Source organism: Aphelocoma coerulescens, assembly GCF_041296385.1.
Source record: "Aphelocoma coerulescens isolate FSJ_1873_10779 chromosome Z unlocalized genomic scaffold, UR_Acoe_1.0 ChrZ, whole genome shotgun sequence".
Taxonomy (NCBI): domain Eukaryota; kingdom Metazoa; phylum Chordata; class Aves; order Passeriformes; family Corvidae; genus Aphelocoma; species Aphelocoma coerulescens.
Window position 1 is genome coordinate 18,002,281 of NW_027184085.1, and position 22,535 is coordinate 18,024,815.

Sequence of the window (22,535 nt, forward strand, 5' to 3'; positions counted from 1 at the left end):
TAGGTGAACAGTGTCTTCCCTGTTGGAAGTCTGCCTTTGCAGACCCCATTCCTGAGCATCTAAGGCTATATCAGTATCTTTCAGACACATGGACCCATGCTATCAATAGGTCTGCCAGCACAGTACCGTTGAGGAATATCTTGCAGAGACACCACAAGGGCTGTGTACACACAGGATCAGTTAACTTTGGCACACCACCACACAAATCCTGTGATACAGTTTATAGACCCCAGGCAGCAAGGCTGTGCCACTTAGCAGGTCAGGAAACTGCTGCACTGTGTTTCATTGCACCCAGGTAGACATGTCCTAACTTGCTTACTAGGTTTCATAATAAGCCAAAGAGCACACTTGTACTCTGTAAATTCCATTAAGTGCTTGGCAGGAAGGTGCTGCTGTTGACATGCAGCAACAGATGAAACTGAGATGTCTGGAAGGATTATGACCCTCCCCTGAGCACCCATCATACCTCATTCCTTACGGGGGCAATGGAGGGGACATACTTTTACATGCAGTGCCACAATTCTTCATTTTCACATGGACACTGTAACTGTGGTATTTAATGGGAACTGAAATTCTAAATTTATGAAATTTTTAACTGCTTGTTTGCACACTTAAATGCCCACATCTAGAAAGGGGGCATTAGCCTCTGGGATGGGTAATTATGTCAGTTGTCTCCTGTAGCTGGCTGACACATGAAACAGTGTTTCCCTTTATCAGCGCCTACCTTGTCCTGATGGGTCCAGTCCTTAGATATAGCTTGAGATAATGAATGACTTTTCAAAGCTTAGCTCAGATACCAAGAGTTAGGGGGAGGGCTAAAAAGCAGAAAAGAGTAAAACCTCAAAGGTTTGATAACCCATAGGGTTTATCTGGAAGGAACTTAGACATTCTTTTTTAATTACTATGTTGTTGGTGTGCTTACAGATGATAAGGCAGTAAACACTGCCAAGAACCTTACACAATTCCAATGGGATTCAGATTGCAACTGGTAAAGCAAATCATTCATAATCACACTGAACTTTTCAATGCTGTCTGTATTGATGCTATTTTCCATGTACAAGGCAGTGGAAAAAGTCAGATCATGACTATTTGAAGTGAGCTGACCAGCTCATTATATCTTCTGTGAAGTAAGGTTTAATCAGCTCCTCTGTGTCTAGACTAACACTTGCAAATGCAAACAAGAAGTTGTATATGCAGAACACATCTCAGCTGTGCAACCACTTGTGGGAGGAAGGCAGCACAAATTTCAGCAGCTCTCTTTAACAGCTGTACTGACAATTACAGAGTAAGTTTGGAAAATTTCCCTTTGAATGCATCCTGGACTGAGAACTACTCTGTGAACTAATTCTAAAGCAATTATACAAGACAGTTAATAATTTTTCTTTGTATGCCTTTGCTATTTGTTTTATTAATTAAAAACACTTCAAATTTCTTTGGGGAGAAAATAAATTACATTTTCAACAATGATGAAAGTCCACACAACTGTTTTCAGAAAACTGTTACTAAACATTTACATCAGAAAACAAGTTCTTAATTAGCCCCTATATACCTCCACACTTATAAATTATTTCTGTAATATTGTTAATTCAGAATCCTAAAATAGGCAGTCAGCTTTAACTCAGAATATTTTGATCCTTACCATGACTTTAACACTTCTTCAAATCATAAATACTTTCCAAGGTGAGTGCAGGACCATGTTATATGGTTTTGCAGTTGTTTAAATGTCCTGTGTGAATGTCATTTCAGCAGATTACCCCTCTCTACTGTTGCTGCACTCTCATAGTACATAAACATTTGCAATAAAGTCTACCCTATAGCATAGAGTACTATAAAAGACTGGAGAACAACTTAGCAGCTAGGATACTTTGAAATGCATTTAATATCATCTGTACTCTCATTAAACCTGAACAAAATGTCATAATAGCATGGGAATAGTATGGAAACAGCTCGGTAGTCTTGGCTCTGAGCTCATAAAATGCAGTCTTGTAAAAAGAACTCTTCTGACATGTTCTGACATGATGTTAACACAATTACAAGCATCACAATATATAGAGATAGGAAAGTGGCAAGTTGAAAAAATTTTACTTTTTCCCTGGAGGAATCAGACTGGTTTTTCTCTTCCTGGCTTTGCTAAAATTGTCTTTGGAAATTGCCGTGAGACAAAACCTTCTTTGATTTATTCACAAAGGAAATAAGCATCCAGAAAAGCCTTCCTAGCCAAAAGAATAAGTCATTCTATTTCTTGTTTCAAGCATGTCCAACTGCGGATCTTGGTGATGCTTAAGAGTTACAAAGTAGAGAATAAACGCGTTTAGTGCATTCTCCTGCCCTGTTCACAAACACTTCCTCTGTGTTGTGGCAAGCCCTTCTTACTTTTACAACTGCCTTGTATGCCTGTGTGAAGCTAAAGTGCAGCCCTGGCACACATCTGCCAGTTCCTATTACAGTCATTTTCCTCTCCGACAAAGGAAGATCTGTGGCACGTGTCCCTGTGGCAGCCCTGTGATGCTCAGATGTCCCACTGGCAGAAAGCAGCTGCGTCACTACTGAGCATTTGGTCTGATGAGTCTGCTCAGTTTTCTGCATGAATAAAATCAAACATGGCAGATTAAAGTCCCTTAGTTGCTATTTCTTTCATATTGGAGACTAAATATTGCAGTGCTGACAAACACTTGTTCCTTTCCTCAAAAAGACCAGATTTAAGGGCCAAGCTATCTTTATTCTCATCTATGTAAAAGTTTCTGTCAGCAGTGAGGATGTGACATAATGAAAAGTATTACGATAAGGCTCTACTTCAGCTTGATAAGAAGACCTTGCTAAATGCTGTTACATAGTAGTGCTCTTACAGACTTTATTTTATTGTGTTCCTCAACTTTTTAGTTGCATTTGAACCACATTGCTACTGCATAGAAACTAAGAGATTTTTATGACCACCATGCAGATAAACAGGGACAATGATTATTTATACTGGCAAATGCTGTTTGAAACACCACTCCTTTACCATATTATTATAAGTGTCTGCAGACATCCCTCTTCCCATCTTTCACATAGGTGGTCTTTATCCTCTTCCTCCCAACACATACCCTTCTCCAAAACCTGTTCTGGTGTAATATTCTGCAGTCAAGACCCTTGAAAATCCCAGACCACAGCACAATAAACTGATTTACAACTATCCTCTGTAAGCAGTGCTGGATGAAACATTTAGATTTAGTTTGCTTTCTCTTATGGACAGCAAGTTTCATGAATTATTAAGCGGAGGAGGTATTCAAACAGTTAAATTTACTCAGGTCAAATTTGGTAAATAAATTTAGTCAAAATATTTTAAAAATCAAATATATTTTTATGCTTTCTTATGCATTTAAAACAAACAAAAAACCACAAAGTTTAAAAGCAAAAAAACCCTAAAAACTCACTGAATTAAGGTTGTTCAATTGACTACAATAACTGGATCAAAATACTCCTTATTTCTACTTTTCTATTAATTATAAATGCAAGTCTAGTGAGCAATAGTCAATCTCTATAAGAAACAGAAATAGTTGTACTCAGTACCTGACAATACAAGATCAAATACGATATATTTCTATGTTAAGGTCTAGTTTCACTTCCTTAAGTTTTGCATGCTTTTCAGGGTAGACTTCTAAAAATTCTTAGAAGGTGATTTTTTTTTTCTTATGGCTTTGTGATCTACTTGACTTCCTTAGAGAGGGTGGACAAAATAATTTTGGAATTACCACCTTAAAATCTGCAAAGGTTTTAACAATTTTCTTTTAAATGTGAATGATCATAGAACCTTCACAACACAATATACAATTTACAGAATACCTTTCTGTAGATTAAGAATTTACCTGCTTTGTGATTATGCAATGGAATGAATCTTCATGGCTTGCAAATGGCAGGTTTCCACTTCTGATGCAGAGTCACACTTCTCAGCAATCAGACACAATAACAAATAGCATATTTTCATCACTCTGTCAAGCATTCCTCAAGGGAAGTGAAGCTTGATATTCCTATTTTAAACAGAAAGAAACTGCAAAAAAACCAACAGGGAAACAGAGCTGCCCAGTAATCATCACCCTGGAGGGTGGACCCCAGAGAAGCAGTCTCTATCTGAACACTTCATGGCACATGTGTGTCCCAGAACTCTGGGTTCCTCACTAAGTTACTCCCACACTGAGGGATCTCAGTAATGTGTAATGCCCACATGATGCTCCGAGCGTTCAAGAACTTCCTTGGATTTACCTGTGTGACAGCAATACACTGAGGTTCCTAGAGTGCAGCACTCAGTTTATTTTTAGACAGCACAGAAAGGGTATGTGTATGTTAATAAGCTTTGAAAAGCACTTTTTGATTATTGTTTCTTTTTAAATAGGTCATGTTCAGGACGCCTTCAAAGAAAATTTATTAGACCCAAAGGCCAAATACCTCATCAATTCAGTGAAGACATATTTCTGGCAATCTATCACACCCAGATAAGAGTTCCCAACAAGAGTGACCTATTCTACCCATCTCTGTGCTCAGTGTATGCACGTCACCTGATGCAGACTTCACTGTGCAGCACTATAAATCAAAGAAGACAGTGGATGTTCTAGGACAGGAAGGGTTGTTTTGAGTGAACACCTCTTCCTGACTGAAGGGAGGTGAGCAATCAGAACTTTGTCTAGAAGAACAATTTTACTCATTCAAATAAATGCACCCTCCAGGCTATAGTGACTTCTGCCAGGAACTGATTCATCCATGGATAGGCTTTTGAATCCGGGTAATGAAATTGCAATGAAAAGAGAGAAGCCTCAGTGCTTTTCACAAAAAGAGAGGGCTTTTTTCCAGGTCTCTCCTTCTCCCATTCTTTTTTTTGCAAAAGAGCATTAAGCCATAGAACAGCTATTGAACTTCTTAAGAGCATTGGACAGATGTCTCCAGACAGGATTTTTTTTTCTTCTTTTAATCATAAGCATATTTTCTAAATTAAATACATTCCTGAAATAGGCACAGTGTTGTAAGTAAAACCTAAAAAAAGGAGAAATCCTGCTCCAAAATTTGATAGTACTGAAAATAATTTTGAAAATTCGAATAATTTATTTGGGTCTAACCATGCACCTGTAAATTAAAACCTGTAAATCTTACAAAAATTATTTCTGTAGTCTGCCCATCATTTACTGCTATGAAGAAAGCATGTACACAAAGATATGCTTTGTCCAAAATAAGTGAGTACACATTATCAAATAAAGAAAGGTAATCCTTTCACATCTAGAAGCAAACCAAATGGCTGATAACTATTTTAAAAATTTTTGTTCTGCCTAAAAAAATCTTGTGTTAATCCTGATGGAAAAATCTTGTCTTCCTTAGTGCCCAGGAAACAGGAACAACATAATAAAACCTGTAAAGAGAATGCAACATGCAGGCATTTCATCATCATGAGGGCAGTGATTCATTTGAAACACAATTTTTGACTCATGGAAAACCAGTATGCTTTGCTTTTAATGCTGTAAACTACATTACTCAAAACAACAATAATATTTTACATACTGATGGAGTTTCTCACCTAATTTTTACAATTGTGGCATGTAGAGCCAGTTGGTAGCGCTATGTGCATACCGAGACTGTAAGATCTATGAGAAAAGAACTTTCTTATCATTTCTAATAACTATTGTGGTGGGATTCTTTCCCATTATAAGGACATTTTAAATCACATCAAGCTTTCAAGCACTTCAGAATGCTATTTGAAAATTGGTCATTATTATATTTGCATTACTTTTAAGGGAAGTCAAGCCTGAAGAATTAACTTCCTAAAGCTGTCAGTCATTTGATTCTGCCTAAAGAGACTCAGTTAAGAGCACATTCACATAAGGATGTGTCCAGGTACACTCAGCACACACACATGCCAAAGGATGTTCTTAATTCCACTGGTTAAGTATGTGGAAGTAACTGCTCTGTGTGTATCTCACTTTCACAGCCCAGTGGGAATACCACAATCCATCTTGGGCATGTCTCAGCTGGTACACAAGCAAATATCAGGTAGCAATGTGAAGACAAGATCCCAGTTACAGCCTTTCCTAAACACCTTTTAGACCTCTCTCACATTTCAAAACCAGCAATGGCTGACCAGCAAGGACCTGGTGGAACAATCTGATGTCCCCTCCATGGACTTTATCAGTTCTCCATGCAATGCCTCAACTGTCACCTCTCCAAGTTCAGTAGATTTCAGAAACACAGCAAAGAAACTGCAGGCAATATCATAAAGCTTGCAAAACAGGAAAGTTGCTTAGGTCATCTATGCACTGGGCAGCTGTAATGACTCCCAAATCTTCATTGCTTTTTTTACCAGGAAAGTGGATACCTCGGGGAGCTTAAGTCTGGCACACACAGCTTTTGGAAGTAATGAGCCACTGTCGAACCCAAGAAGGCTGTTGTTGCTTCTGAAAAAAAACTCATGTATACAAACATGCAATTTCAGTGTCCCAGTGTCTAGGACACTCTGACACTTAAAAAAGAGAGACAGACAACCATCTTTATTCACTCTCCAAGCTCTAGGAAAGAAAACTGCAACAGAAGTTTCTCTGCAAAATGACTAATAGAAATAGTGTCTGCCATTACATGGGTATAAAATATAGGATTTATTAATTGTTATTAAGTACTGTCATCACTGACCAGTAATATTTAGGTCACACAGACAGTCCTAGCACTCAGAATATTGGTGCTTCCTTTTTCTTATTCTTTTTTTATAGTTAGGGTTAGACTCTAAACACCTGAAGATCTGATATTAAAATTGGAGAGTCTATAAGTTGTTCAAAATAATATCTTTGTCAGGGAACATTTCTTGAACAATATATACTCTATTTGTACAGTTTCTAGTGTACAGAAATGCCTATTTAGTTCTTGACAGAACAAGTTATAACCTTGGATTTGAATTCTCAAAAGGAAAATTGTTTGGTGGAACCTTCCTGCTCTCGTCCTTTATTCCACGAATAAAATAATTTTAACAAAACTTGAAAAAGCATCTTTATTCTTGACTTCTCACTTACAGTTGCTTTTCTCTTCCTATATTTGAAATACAGAAAGCAAGGGAATAGAATTCGTTATAATACTGTGATATTTCAAAATACATTTTTAATGCTTTACTACATACTTACATCCTATAACTCCTTTCAAAAAAGTTTCTTTTTTTTTTCTAACAGATGTAATTGCCAAAAATTACTTTTCCATATATTGTCAAATGCTTATCAGAGAGGAGAGCATTTAAACTACATTTTCTGTCATGGAAGGGAACTAATTGAATGGTATTTTAAACCCTGATAATGAACTGTCATTTTCATGTAAATTAGTGACAACTATACATGTGAAGCTAATATTTAAAAAGCATACATTATAATACTATGAAGTTTCTACTTCCCAATTAAAAAATCAGAATTCTATATCCCTCTTGCAGAGAAGGAAATAACTTTTGGTAACAGCTCCAGCATATTTCATATTAAATATTAACTCTTACTCACTTGTATATGCCTTAAAAATTCTGAGTAAGCTATAGATCTATTTAGTTCAAAATGTAAAATACCTTTCAACATCTCAGGCAAGAACTGATTCCTCTGGGCTTATCCTTTTTGATAAGTGTCTGATTTTGTTTCCTGACACTTCAGGTAGAATCATGGGCCTAATAACATAGTTCACAAAACTCTCTATGGACTTCAATGAATCTAAGAATATTAATTGCCAATCTGTTCATTGTGTCTTAGAAGAAAAAATTATTCTATGTCATTGCCATGACTATGTATCTCAACCCACCAGTGAACTCATCTTTGACAGGAATCATGTTCCAGCCATGGCAGGCTACTTGACTGCTGTGAAATTATGCAGCTGCAGAGTGGTATTTTCCCAGTCTTAGCCAAAGCAGCTCTGAAGGAGTGCAATATAAATCACCCCAGGCAAAAGTGAAGGTGAGACACCTTGTTCAGGACCACAAAAGAAAGACTCACTGAGAGAGGATAAAAAGTGGACTAACCGACGTTATCTGAGCCAGAAGAATAGAAGTAAGGGCTATGACTTCACCACGCTGTTTGTTGGCAGAGGTGGTGCATGGTGCTGCAGCCTTTAGTCCTTTTTTCTCAGGAAATAAGGAAGGGGAATAGATCCTAGTATAGCACTGCTATTTGCAGTCAGAGGTGTGACATTCTGTGCACCTTGAGAGTTGTGTTTTCAAGAAAAGAAAGGAATACGTTTCTGGCCGGATAAGACTGTTCTAATTGTATGGGCCTGTATCAGGCAGGGTAATTTTATAAACTGTTTTACATGGGCATGTTTATCTTTTTTGATCTTAAAATAATAGCACTATAAAACAAAGGGACTCTTCCTCCTTTCCCCTGTGGCAGCTGAAGGACACCTGATAGTAATCTGTACAGAAATGAAATATTTTGTACCTTTTCCCTGCTTCTGTTTAGCTAGGGAACAGTGTTGCATTTTCCTTAGCACGACTGTGGGGGGATAAAATATGTTTGCAATTTTAGAACATAATGTGCCAATTATTCAGAAACTATAAATGAAAATGTTAATCCGAGTGTGTTTTGAGAGTTACAGGTTAGGGATGCCATAGAAATTGTGTGCCCATCTAGATAAGTAGTGGAAACAGACTGATTGCGGCAGCAGAATGACACTTTTAAATACACTCATATTTTACATTTTTACCATGGACTACGGACAGCTCTTCAATGTTCACTGAAAGAGGGTGACTCTTCCAAACATATCCAAACATATCCATGTCAAATACCATGACCTACATGTACTCTCAGGAAGGTTAAACAGCACAGCAGCTTACTGAATGGCTCAAGTGTTTATTTCCAGTGCAGTGATGCAATCAACAGAAACAGGCCTATATATAGGGATGAGGGTGAGTGAAGAGGGACTCAAAAAGACTGAGGGACACTACAGCCCACCTCAGGCTGTGAGAAGGAAGAGTGCAATACTCGTGATGGGCATCCTGTGATGTGATGACTCTACAATTAGCTAAGCAGTTATTTCCCCACCCACCGTTCCACTACCCACATTAACTCACACTGCAATTGTGTCCACTCCTGATCGTGTTCCCCAATATCCTGTATGAGGAATGAAAAATTCCATAGCATTTGAAAAGATCTGTACCTGCTTCTGTTAGAGGTTTCTATAATGTTTCCTTTCCCTTCCTATAAGCAGGTGGTTACCATCTATAGAGAAGCACTATTATTTCTAGTCATATATTCTCTTTTTCCCATATCCCATTGAGATAAAATTAAAATGGAAGGAAATCTATCATCTTAGGAGAGAAAGGGGCTTTTTTGGGTGGTTTTTTTTCACTTTCCAGTAATCAAACAGACACTGCTACAGTGTTTTTAATGTAATTTGTCTCTAGCTGCTCATTTTAAAACTGTGTCTTTGTTGCCCTAGACAAAACATCCGGGGATGCTGGCTTCCATATATTTACCTCATGAACTAACACTTCATAAATCCTCTCTTTCACACTCATGCATCTTAACACAAGGCACATACAGTGCTCACAATACAATTACTGTCATGAAGAACTTTTCAGACTTTTGGCAGAAAGCTCAAGGACAGGGATATAGAACTTGGGAGGGTAGTTTTGCAGTCTGCAGAAAGGAAATGCAGAAAGCTGTCCAGCAGAAAAGAACTGAGGGTGCTGGTCAACAGCAGCTGAACATGACCCAGGGCATGGCCAAGAAGGCCAGTGGCATCCTGGCCTGGATCAGCAATAGTGTGACCAGCAGGACCAGGGCAGGAATTGTCTCCCTGTACTTGGTTCCTGTACTGGTGAGGCCACACCTCGAGTGCTGTGTCCAGTTCTGGGCCACTCAGTCCAAGAAAGACATTGAGGTGCTGGAGGGAGTCCAGAGAAGGGCAATGGAGCTGGGGAAGGGTCTGAAGCACAAGTCTTGTGAGGAGCAGCTGAGGGAGTTGGGGGTGTTTAGCCTGGAGAAAATGGGGAACTTATTAGTTCTAAAACTGCCTAAAAGTAGGCTGTAGTCCGGTGGGGGTCAGTCCCTTCTCCCAGGACAAGCAACAGAATAGGAGGACATGGGACCAAGCTGTGCCAAGGAAATATTTAGAATGGACATTAGGAAGAAATTCTTCACAAAAAGGGTGCTTAATATTGGAATGGTCTGCCTATGGAGGTGATAAAGTCACTATCCCTGGGGGTGTTTAAGTAAAGACTGGATGTGTCATTTAGTGCCATGGTTTATTTGATGTGGTGATGTTCTATCACAGGTTAGACTTGATGATCTTAAGAGGTTTTTTCCAACCGAACTGATTCTGTCAAATTCTCCTAAAAGCTGACTGAAAATCACCTTATATTCTTCCAGGTAAGAACAAAAGAAAGCACCAGTTTCAGGTGGTTTTCGGTGAAAATCACAGAACCATTTAGGTTGCAAAAGTCCTGTGAGATTATTGAGTCTAACCTTTGACTGATCACCACCTTGTAAAGTAGACCACAGCATGAAGCACCACACCCAGGGGTTTCTTGAGCACCTCAAGGGATAGTGACTCCACCACTTCTGAGCAATCCATTCTGAAGTTTAACAACCCCTTCCATGAAGAAATTCCTCTCAATGTCTATCTAGAGCCATCCCTGGAACAGCTTGAGGCTTTGTGCTCTTGTCCTGTCCTTTTCAGTCCAAAACTCACAGACGAAACCAGGAGGCAGCTTTTCAAAACTCAGCTGACAGGCCAAAGTAAAAATGTTTGTAAACAAACCCTGTCCATTTTTATGTATAGCAGCTAAGCATCTTGAACCCTCTTCCTAAGCTGTTCTAACAAAGATGAATACTGACGCAACTTCAGCAGATAGGGCTGCGAGATAACAGTGCTCTTGAGGCAGCTGACCTTTTCAGAGAGCCAGTCAGCTGGAAGATGAGGAGTTACGTAGCCCATTCACATCTGCAGGGTTAATGTGATTTTCATACACTAGCCTGTATTAGAGAAAGATGCAAAACAATGATGTGTCTTAGCAACTGGAATTTGAGCTGACTACATATAAATCTATCCTGAGTTTTACAGCAATTTCTCTTGGTTTTTTAGTGGGAAGTGTCATAAAAGGGAATAAATTTGGGCTGGGTTTTTTGATCATTTTTTGAAGAATTTTTGTTGGGTTTTTTTGGCAGATAGCACCAACCATTTAAAATACATGTATATATCAAACACACGTATATATATACACACACACATATACATATATATTTTTTAGCCTTTGCACAATATTTAAAAGATAAAAAAAATACTGAAATGCTTACCTGTACCTTTTTTTATTGACACAGTCTTCCTGTTCCTATGACTAGTTTCCTCTAAGGAAAATGTGACGTGTTGGATGATTTCCCATTTTCTGTTCAGACAGGAAGTATACAGGCCAACCAGCATTTGTATTTTCTGCTAATCTTCAGTCACTAAAGAACACCTGCAGCCCAACTGTTAGCTTGTTCTGGTACTCAAGGTCTCTACCAAAACACAATGTTCAACAAAGGAAAAAGTTGACATTACACCACCTGGGAATACAGTAATTCCTGATTTTTATGTAACAGTACAAAAGAGTCACACGGAGCAGAAGAGAATCATAGAAACATAGAATCACAGAATGGTTTGGGTTAGAAGGGAATTCTAAAGGTCATCTAGTTCAAACCCCCTGAAATGAGCAGGGACATCTTCAACTAGATCAGGTTGCTCAGAGCTGCAAGGAGTCAGACCTTGAAGTTTGCCAGGCACGTGGCAAGGAGTAACAAAAAAAAGTCTGTTTGTTCTTCCTAACCTAGGAAGATGAAAAGTCTTAAATAAATTAAGACTTTCATTACAGATACAGCAACAGTAAGACTACTGCTGCACTCTGCAAGAAGGAGGAGCGAACAAAATTTCCCTCCCACTTTTTATTTCATCACTGGGTTGTGTAGTGTTGCACATGCTAAAACAACATATCTCATTAGCTTTCTGATATAATGAGATGCCTTTGATATGTCCAAATTGCAAACAAATACAGGCAACAAAACTGTCAGGTTTTACATGCTAGCTCAAAGAAAGCCCGGAGATCTGGCCACAACCCGACTGCCCTATGGCAGCACAGACACACACAGGCGCAGGCAGACGGGGTGCGCTCCTCACCCGAGGGGGCCGTCCCTAAACAGGGTGTGAAGGCACGCAGGCAGAGGCAAAGAAGGGAGAGACAGGGGACTCTCCGTGTAATTTCTACGCAGAAGGTTTATGAAGGCAAGACAGCAGGGCAAGGAGATGTAGAGCCGAGGATCTGACACAGGTCCAGGGATTTTATAGTGTGGATAGGAAAGGCGGGGATAAGGGATACAGCAAATGGGATACTTGACAGGAGGCAGGGTTGAGTGCAAGGGAACCAATGGAAATAACACAAAGGAGGGATTTAGGGAAGGGACCAATGGAGCATCGAGGAACGAAGAACTTTCTAGAACTGATACATATTAAACTTGGGAAATGAAAATACACAACCTCATACATAAAACAAGGCGGGAAAAACATTAACCAGTCAGGGGAAAGGAATCGTTGGTAATCACCATGACTCTAAAGTTATATGCTAAACCTGTGTTGCTGATCACCACAGCTGGTTGTCTGAGTTCTCCTCAGGAGACAGAGTGGCTGGAGCCACCTGCACTGCCCCATCAAACCAGGTACCTAGGAATTCCCAGAACACCCCCACAAATGATTCCCCACCACAGAGGATGAGATATTCTCTGTTCAAACACTCTGGCAGATGTAGTATTGTGGAGATACTGGTAATATAAAAGAGCACATGTTGATATGACACATTTCAAAGCAGTTGACCACATCCCAAAGCAGGAATGTGCCTGGACCACGCATTCACTTTACTTCAGCTGAATTTCATACTTGTTGAGGTCATGCTTATTTCTCATGCCTTGTCAGTATGGTAACATCCAACATCAGCCACTCGTGGATTTTTTTGTCATACTTTATAATCTACAGAAAGACAGCTTCCTGGTGTTTTTGTTCTTGGCCTTCACCTTTCATGCTATGAATTCATTACCCTGGGGTTTTTACAACAGTCTGAATCATATACAGTAATGCAGCACATTATTGTAGAATATCAACACCTGAATGAAAACTCTCAGAAAATCAAGATTAGGATCAGGATTACACTAAAACTAGAAGAACCAAAAGGTAATCAGCAACTCCAAATACTCCAAAATGTTTTTTAAACTTCTAAAAGATTAGAGTACATTCTAATTATAATATAATATAATATAATATAATATAATATAATATAATATAATATAATATAATATAATATAATATAATATAATATAACATAATATAATATAATATATAATATAATATAAATAATTATATATACATTATATATAAAATTATATAGATATAATTATATATATATTATATAAATATATAGTTTTAGTTAAGAGCAAAACAATTGCTGTTTATTACAATTTAAATTTTTTCGTTATCTTACCACATTATTATGGTGGTATGCTGTACAAATATCATTTTTCTACTATTTTTCTACATTTGTATTGAACCACACATTGCGTATTTTTAAGCTCTGTGCTGAAGACCTATTGCTACTCTCAAATATGGGAAGGAAGTAATGGATAGGTCCCATTAGACAGACGTGAAAGCCTCTCATCAGAAGAAGGCTTGTCTATTCAGAAAGATATGTGAGATGAACACAGGACTTTGCAAGAAAACAGGTGACATTTTCACTATTAGACAACAAGGAGAAAGAGTGGGGAGAAATGTCAGGGTGATGTCATTTGCATGGGTTTCTGCTCACCAGTCAGCTGGTGTGCAGAGGATGATCGAGAGAAAGGCCTGACTGTGGATAGATGGAAACAGTAATTTGGCTTTCAGAAGAAAGTTTCACAATAAATTTGAAGAATTTCATAAAACTGACATATCTGAAAATAACTGAGCAAATATAATTTGGTAAGGTTTGTTCTTATTCCTTCCTTTCTGCCATTATCTCATTGTATGACTCTTAGCTACTCTGCAATCTCTTAGTCCCTCAAATTATCTGCTCTAAAACACCTTTTCTGAATGTGTTTCTTCACAGGTAACTATTCAACCCGATGAGTTGCAAAGCTGTTACATAATACCCAAAGAGATGTAAATTATCAGATATCTCAGATTCCCCTCACAAGCCTTGTCTCTGTCTCTCCAGTGACTATAGAGGCAATCTTGATAGCCAGTTTAGTGCAGATACCGAATGCAGAGGACAGTGAGTCTCATTTGTCAAGAACTGAAATTAAGACTTATTGCTTAAAGACTGCATTCCTATGTAATATTTGTGTGTCAGTGGTTCTTCCATTCATGTACCCTTATTGTACTAATAATCATGTATTTATAGGTAAAATGTCCTCTTTAATTTTGAACCCTGACAGCAATGAAGGATTAAAAAAAAAAAAATTTAAAAAATCTCACACTGATGTCTTTGTTTCAGTCTTGACCTGAGCAGAATTTAGTTTGCTTTTACTCATTGTTGTGATCTCATTTGGTTTAGGTGCCTGCTTTTCACAACTGTGTTCTTTCTCAGAAGTATCTCCTCTGCTGGTCTTTGCAGCTGTGTTGCACTTCATGCCACTTCCTTCCAGGACTCCAGAGTACCGCAAGGGGATTTATGCATTTTCAAATCCCCTGTGAGAAGGATTGAACACTCTCTTCTGGACATACAGTTTTAAAAGGTGCAATATATGGTTCAAAATGTGGGCTTGATCCTGAACTCTTTACTTGAGTGGTGCTACCAGTGAAGTCAGTAGAAATTTTGTTTAAATAAAAATGTAGATCCAGGTTTCTAGACTGCAAATTTATATTTAGAAGCACCAGGATTATATAAATATAAATATATGTAAAAATATATATGCCTGCATGCATGGGGGTTTTTGAGTAGATAGAGACTGTCAGAGCTAGGAGTTAGAATTAATCATGTAACTCCCACTGATTCAGTTCAAAGCCCCTCCCCCATCACCTACTTTTTTTTTTTTTTTGACTTGGTGGAGCCATGGCAAAGGGGACGTTTCACTGGTGTCAGCTGTTTTACATTTTCTTTTAGCTGGCAGGTTAAAGCAACAGGAAAAAAAAAGCAAAGCCTCAAGGGAGCATTGAGAAGTGGGGAGTGCAGGCAAACAGAAAGCAGCCTCCTGACAGTATCTCACAAGAGAAGAAAAAGCAAGTCTGCCAGCTGTGCCACAGAAATCTGTAGTCTCTAATGTTCTTTTGATACACTTAGTTCAAATGATACTCCACTTTCACTGAAGGCAACGTTTATTTTTTAATTTTAGTATATTCCTCATATAGTCATAGCCATCATCTTTTGTGTAGATAGACACAGTTATTTTCCTATTTCACTGAAATACAAGACTACTTACTCTGTAAAAAGCAACTTCCGCAAATTTTGTTAAGCTTCAGAAGACTGATTTTTAAATCCATAACATCATTTAATTCAGTTCAGTAATTGCATATTGTTTGGTCCACAATAACATGCAAAGCTGTAGAGACCACGCTGTTAAAAAGTGTCACCTATTTACCCAAACTTTCCTGCAATACATACAGGACCAGGCATGATTTGTACAAATTTTAGTGTCTTTGCAGTCTTGTTGACTCTGACAGAGGATACTTCATAATTTTCACAATGGCAAATGACATTCAAGTCATGCTTTTTGGAGTGAAGAGCTTTTACACCACTGCACTTAAGAAGGGTTTAGTATCTTGGCGGCTTATTTTGTACCGCTGATGGCGTTTTACGCTGTGTGGCGCAGGGCTGTCTAAATCTGTACTGTGCCTCTACAAGTTTGAATTGTCCCAGCTTGAGTAGGTAAGCCAAGAGAGGAACAGTACTGCATCTGCAGCCTGTACTTGCCTAATTTCAGATCCTGCACTCTGATGTGCGACTGTTTTTAGAGAATTTATTTTAAAATATTCCTGAATTTAAAAATCATTCCAGTGTTGTTGTTTTTTTTTTTTCCTTTAGCCTCCTTCCTGTAGAAGGTTAAACCTTTCTTGCCTATTTTCTCCCCTCTTCCACAAAAATAGAAAGGAAATGATTATTCCAAAATGGTTACCCAGGATGCAAAAGTTCTTCAAAGGAAGTGTGAAATTAATCAGTGCAAATTGTGCACACCACCTACAATTGAGAAATAAAGACCGATTGATATAGATTCCAAGTAAATGCATTACTTCCTGCACTATCTTGTATGTCTGTCCACTCTTTGCTAATAAATAAGGCTTAAATACCCCCATATGCAATTCTGAGATCATTTATTTGTACTATTCACATTTGTATCAGTGACATATTGCAAATATTACCTATTCAAAAAAGATAGTTGGCATTCTCTTGACATTCTTAGGAGTTTTTCTTCCTAGTTTTCCTAAACTAAATGAATTGCTAGAGCAAAGGCAGAACACTTAATGTGTTTCACAACTGTCACTTGGTTCATATTTATGGTAATGAGGATTTGTCAGTTCTAGTTCTTTGCATTAAAACTAAGAGTATTCCTTATCCCTTGGATAGACTTTCTCTTAGTTTATCAGTGCTGTGATATTTTGCTTCAGTAAACTCCAGCGCAGAGAACCTGGTAAGGTATCCAGGGGTTTAATTTCTGTGTTGTTAAGTAAATTCTATGTATATGAAAAAAAGGAACCAAACATTTTAAATGATCCACCATTCCAATCAGTAATTTTTACAGTTAGTTGTATTTTGAAAGGAATTAAAGAAGATCCCTTATGATGCTTGGCTAAAATATTCTGTATCCTTTGACTGACTTTTCAGTAACAGAATTTTAATTGCACACTACAGAAATGTGCACTATATTTTTCAATATCTATTGCCCTGTAGACATTGTTCTATGCCTTTTTCTGTTGCAGACAACTATGAGTAGGAAAATACAATGCTCCATTCAACAGCTTCGTGATTGCAAAAAAAACTGGTGGAGCTAAACACCCTTATCTTTGAAACAGCAGTCAAAAGTCTGCATTGTCAGTGCCATCATCTTCACACTGTACCTTTGTATAGGGTAAGTTTAAATAAGCCATAACACTTTTGAAATACTATTCCACTCACACAAGTAACTTGATTTCCATTTTACACACTGCTTTACCAGATTTCACAGAATTTATTGCAGTGTAATGCACTAGGCTGAAAGATAGAGATCCTTGTTAAAGGTGGTAAAAGAAATTGAAGAATCTCCTGTGAAATTTTCAGATACCTTGTTACAAGACAATACACAAAGAAATATTTGGGAGCGCTTTTTTTCCCCCAGAAAATGAAATATTCCTTAACTTTAAAAAAAATTATAAAAAATGACGGATATATTTTGCCAAAGTATCCAGATCACTTAATATCATGAGGTAGTGTCTGTTGAAAAAAAAAAGAAAATAAACTACTCAATGGAGCCGTTACTGGAAATATTCCAGCTTAAAAGAAAAGAATAATGAGAATAATGTACATAGACACTGAAAGTCTTCTAAATTCCTGGACTAAGAACTGCATAACTTGGAAGTTTAGACATACATTATTCCCCTACTGAGCCCAACTTTTATGAGAATTCCTGAATGCACACTGAAACTTTTCCATGTCTTATGATCCAGACTTGTTTTTAACAGTGCGAAAGTTAACAGGCTTCCCTAGCCTCTTACAGAAAGGAGCTGAAGCAAGACAGATTTCAGCATTGCTATGAAGGCCTGGAGGCAATTTACTATGCAGTTCCTGCTAATTTTATCTGCTATATCTTGAGTCCTACCTTCTGAAGCAGGTAACAAATGTGTGAACCTGTACATGCTAAAATGCAATCTTGTGCTGGATTCTATATGCTGTGGCTAACTGGAAAACTAAAAAGCTAAAGCAGCACAATAAAAGCGGTTCTGCTCAGACAAAAGACTGCAAATTTTGAAAAGACTGTGCAGTAAGGCAAAAGTTTCTGAAACAGACTTTGGATTAATTCCAGTGTTACTTAATAAATGACAATTTTTATGCACACACAACATTCATAAAACTCTTTGTCCCCTCTCTTTCTGCAGGCCCTACTCTACTCCAAAAGGCACAGAGGGAGGGAGGAGGTGCCATGTTTTCTACAGGCTGGGGGCATGCAGTGTACTGCTGATGTTCCCTTTATCTCTACACAATCCAAAGCCTTTGCCAAGGACATCGACGAGTCACACTGTCCCAGTCCAGGGCCAAGCCCCCTGCCACCTCTGCCCCATTAGGAAGTTGAGTGTTTACACAAGGCTGGTGTGGTCTAGTTACTGTCTTCACTCAATATAATGCATTTTGACAAAAAAACCCCAAACAATTTGTACTCAACAATGGCAAAGAAAGCTTCATCTGCAGCATTTGACTTCCAGGCTCTGGATGAAAGAGAGGACACAGGTGGTATGTCTTAAAGTAGGATAATCAACAGTAAACCAGCAAAATTGCTTTTACCGTCTTTAGGACATAGAGAGGTAAATCACGTATCATTATCACTGAGAATTTGCTGAAGGGAAAAAAAAGATCTGCTCTGGCACACAATCTGCCTGCTAACTTGGACATTTTGCTGTTCCTCACTGAGCGTTCTGCTTGTGCAACCCCTCCAAGTTTCCCCTACGTCACTCTTGCAGCCTGTTTCCTGGTCACTTTGGCCTCTGCAGGAAGTTGGCAAGCCTCTTCATGTGGATGCTTATGTGTCATGATAAATTGTCCCCTCCCATCCATCCGCCTGCCCACCCATTTAATAAATGTGCAGGATTTCCTCTGCAGGGAATGGACAGCAAATAAGTTGCATGTGGCAGCAATGTCCACATTTCAATGACTTAGACACTTTGCCCTACAATCATGGTGTGACAACCTGCTCACACATACTGCTGGTTTTGGAGCAAAATCACAGCTCATAAAAATTGTCTTTCCCAGTTACTGTCCCTTGAGCAAACAGTCATTATTCCCCAGTCATTATTCCCTGACCACATGGGGATTGATCCTATGGATACAACAAGTGAGTTCCAAATGAATACATTCTCTCTTTACCTCCGATTTCCAATGAGCATCCCAGTTTACAGACTGGGATAGGCAGATGCAGGCTGATTTCCCTTCCCTTATATGACTGCCCAGGCTCCAGAGTCTACAACTAAAGTAATAATGCCTTGATTTCAGTGGATTTTAAGAAATTGATGAAGATCTCAAGATTTATGCTTATGCAGAATAGAGGTTGCCAAACACGGGATTAATTTGATTATTTTTAGTAATCCACATTTTAGTTAGTTGCTTTACTAATGGGTAATGATACTCCATGAAGAAAGAATGATAATCAATGAAGAAGTGACTTCATCCAAAATTAGACATATTATTTAAGTACAAACTTGTCTCCACTAGCTAAAAAGTCTGGATAATCTGCAGGTCTCTACAGTGCAGGCAAGTAATAACTCCTGTGTCCCATGTCCTACATATAAATGGTTAATCAAATACTCAGCAAAAGGCTAAACAAAGAGACAGGATACGCCAATTCAGAGCATCTGACTCTTGATTTAATGCTTAGATTTGAGAGCAGCCACTGAAATGGTTCATTAATAGCAATACAGCACTTGACCCACTGCCAAGGAAGAGTGGGTGGTCTCCGTCATCGAAAAAATCTTTTGAAAAAGTTCATTCAGTCACTGAGAAGTTGAGCAAAACCCACACAGACTAATGCAATACTGGTGTGTTTTAGGCAGACCTTGCAGATCTGTTGCCACTAGTAAGAAAGGTCACAAACAGGCCATTCTCTGGGCTGTATTCCAAAGACTGCTATTTCTGCATATCTCCGCATGTTGTAAGTTATGTTCATGCAACTGTGACTTTTACTGTTTTGCAAAATCTGCTCCTTTGGTTTTTTTTGCATTTTATAGACTTACAAATATATTTTTGCTGCTCCTATGTCTAAATTTAGTAATGCAGGAAGTTAATCTATAATCTGAAACTGTACTTGCTACTTTATGTTCTGCATTGGAAAAATGGAAGTGAAGATAAAGAATCCAGGCCCAGATATCAAATTTTTATTTGACTACCATCCAAAGTAGTTCTGAAGGGTGAATATATACACCTCTCCTAAAAATAGTCTTCTAAGAAGAAAACTGTCCAAAATGGGTCTTTATAAAGTTCTGTAACTAGACTTTTCAAACATGGAGATAAATCATTTATTATTTAATCATTAACTATTTAATTGTCTTGGAACCAACTCCTTAATAAAATGTTCTAGACTGAAAACAAAAGATGCAAATAGAAAAACAGGCAGGATACTAAATTAATCTACAAACAATTTTTATAAAGTAACCCTGATATTGAATAAACTCTGCTTTAAATTACTTAGTTCCCTGGATTAGAATAGAAAGCAGAAGGATATGTGATGAAAGCGAAGTTCTGGAATAAAAGGTGAGTGAAAATAGAAGACTCAGAAGAGTCTTCTCTTCTGTGGAAAAGGGGAAAAACTTTAATTTTTTAATTAGAGAATTAAAGATGGACAGAGTAAAAAATATTCAAACATTAACCAATAACTAAACTAAATCAATCCTGTCACCAGTGAAGCGGAGCTGTTGGGACATCAAACAACTGTACTAACCCTGGTGACAGCATTTGCTGAAAAATACTGTTAAGCTGAAGTGACACACTGTTAAAATATACATTGTTTCAGAGGCATCCCAAGCAAATTTCAAGGCAGAGAAAGAGTATAAAAGATACTTCATATGTATTGAACAGTGCTACCCTGCAATGGCCCTGTTGTTTCTGATTAAGCAGTCTCCTTGCAGAAGAGAGGAGAACAGGTGGGAATTTTCCCTTCCAGAAAACACACAATAGTGAGTTCTGGAATTGAGATGCAAATATTACTCTCACAGACTTCTTAGTAACTGAGCATTGCATTACAGATGTTAGTCTAAATTTTGCTTCTCAGGTCACACATCAGTCCAGGATTCCCAGCATAGAGCCTTGAGTAAATCATAATGGAGAGTCTCACGGGAGGAAAGCACATCTTCAATTCATAAAATATCCAGCCTCCTGCCAAGTATCTCTTAGTGCTCTGGGCCATTTCAGTGAGTAGAAGGGATCCCGGTGAGAGAGACATGGAAGAAACACGTATCACAGAGGACTGGTTTTAAGGCTCCAGAAGATGCTGTTATAAAGGGTAAGACAGTGATCTGACCATTTAGAAAAGTTATGCTGGCGGTCACTTTTAGGGAAGAATGCTAAGATTGTAGGATAACCTTGAAAGAAATTATCCACCAGGAGGAGAGGAAAAACCAAGGTAGGTATAGCTAAAACCAGGGAAAATAAGAAAAAGCCTTCTTTCTCCTGCAATTTGACACCATGGAGAAAGCAGATTTAATTCCAAAGTTCTTCAGATTTTTCTCTTTCCAAACAGTCATAAAATTAACAGTATTTTTTATTGCCTTTTGCTTTTCGGTGGTGTGGTTTAGAGTTTGGGAAAAAAAAAAAAATCATAATTTCAATTACCTCAGTTACATTTTCCAGCATTTTACAATCCCAGACTTTTAGGATAACAGTTCCTGTTTTAAAAAGAAGCAGTAGACTCTCCTCAGACTGCAGCCTTGCTTTCAGCTTGATTATACCAGATGTCATATTTAGTGGCCTTCTTAGTGTGTCGCAAGACTTTGCTTCCCACATACCCCTCATCTTTCCTGAACAGTTGGAACCTGAATAATTACATATTTCTGTTCAATTACAGAATTTTTTCAACCCCACTATACAGTTTAGTTTTCTCTAATTGCTGGATCATCTGATCTAGCATTACTCAAATCCAACTTTTCTCAGAGTTTCATATGAAACTCGTCAGCTAAACTGTTGGAATCCCAGAGCAGCAATATTAAATTCAGTGCTGTTTCTCTATACTTGCAGTAGCTCATGAGGAGGGTCTCACGTGGCATGAAATATCTGAATGTTGCTTCTCATCTTGTCTAATCTATTTATTCATTACTACTTCCTCTTACCTTTGGGGCATTATAAATTGATCTAAATTATTGTCACTGTAGGTCTTAAATAAGGGCAGCAGTAGTGCTTTGTGTGACAGGAGTAAAGGACAACAAGAGGAAGAGGGAAACCTTGAGAGCATGGTGCTGAGGAGAATTATGGGAGGAAGCTTGTGCCAAGAATAACATGCTGGTTAGGAGGCCAAGGGCATCAGTGGAGTTTTTGGGATATCTGAAGAAGAAAAGGCTCCATCCTCAAGTGCAGCTGTACCATCAAACACAGTTTTTTTGCTTTTCTGGGAGGAAGGCTCTCTATCTCACTTCCACTACGCTGGTTACAATGCCAACAAATGCTTAATTAAATGCAACAGTTTGTCTCTGAGGGTCTCTCAAAAATGGAAACATTTACACATCAAACCAAAGAGTAGTAACATGGTTGCTAGGATGACATTTTCTTGGAATTATGCGGCCAAGTCCTGTTTTCCGTGGTGCAGCCTACCTGTGCGCTGTACACTTGGCATGAAACTATTTCTTTACAGAGTTTTGCTTGTTTGTTTGTTGTTTGTTTATTTCCTTGAACCAGATCAATG

At 38.2% G+C, this 22,535-nt stretch overlaps 1 long non-coding RNA gene across 1 annotated transcript; it reads right to left on the minus strand.

Annotated features, from left to right (window-relative positions):
- Positions 1-1,404: 1,404 nt before the first annotated feature.
- Positions 1,405-12,241, minus strand: LOC138103399 (uncharacterized). Its single transcript, XR_011147719.1, has 4 exons — positions 12,124-12,241; positions 11,268-11,468; positions 3,846-4,007; positions 1,405-2,580 (listed from the first exon to the last, which is right to left on the minus strand). It is a non-coding gene; the product is annotated as an uncharacterized lncRNA (long non-coding RNA).
- Between the last annotated feature and the right edge of the window lie 10,294 nt (positions 12,242-22,535).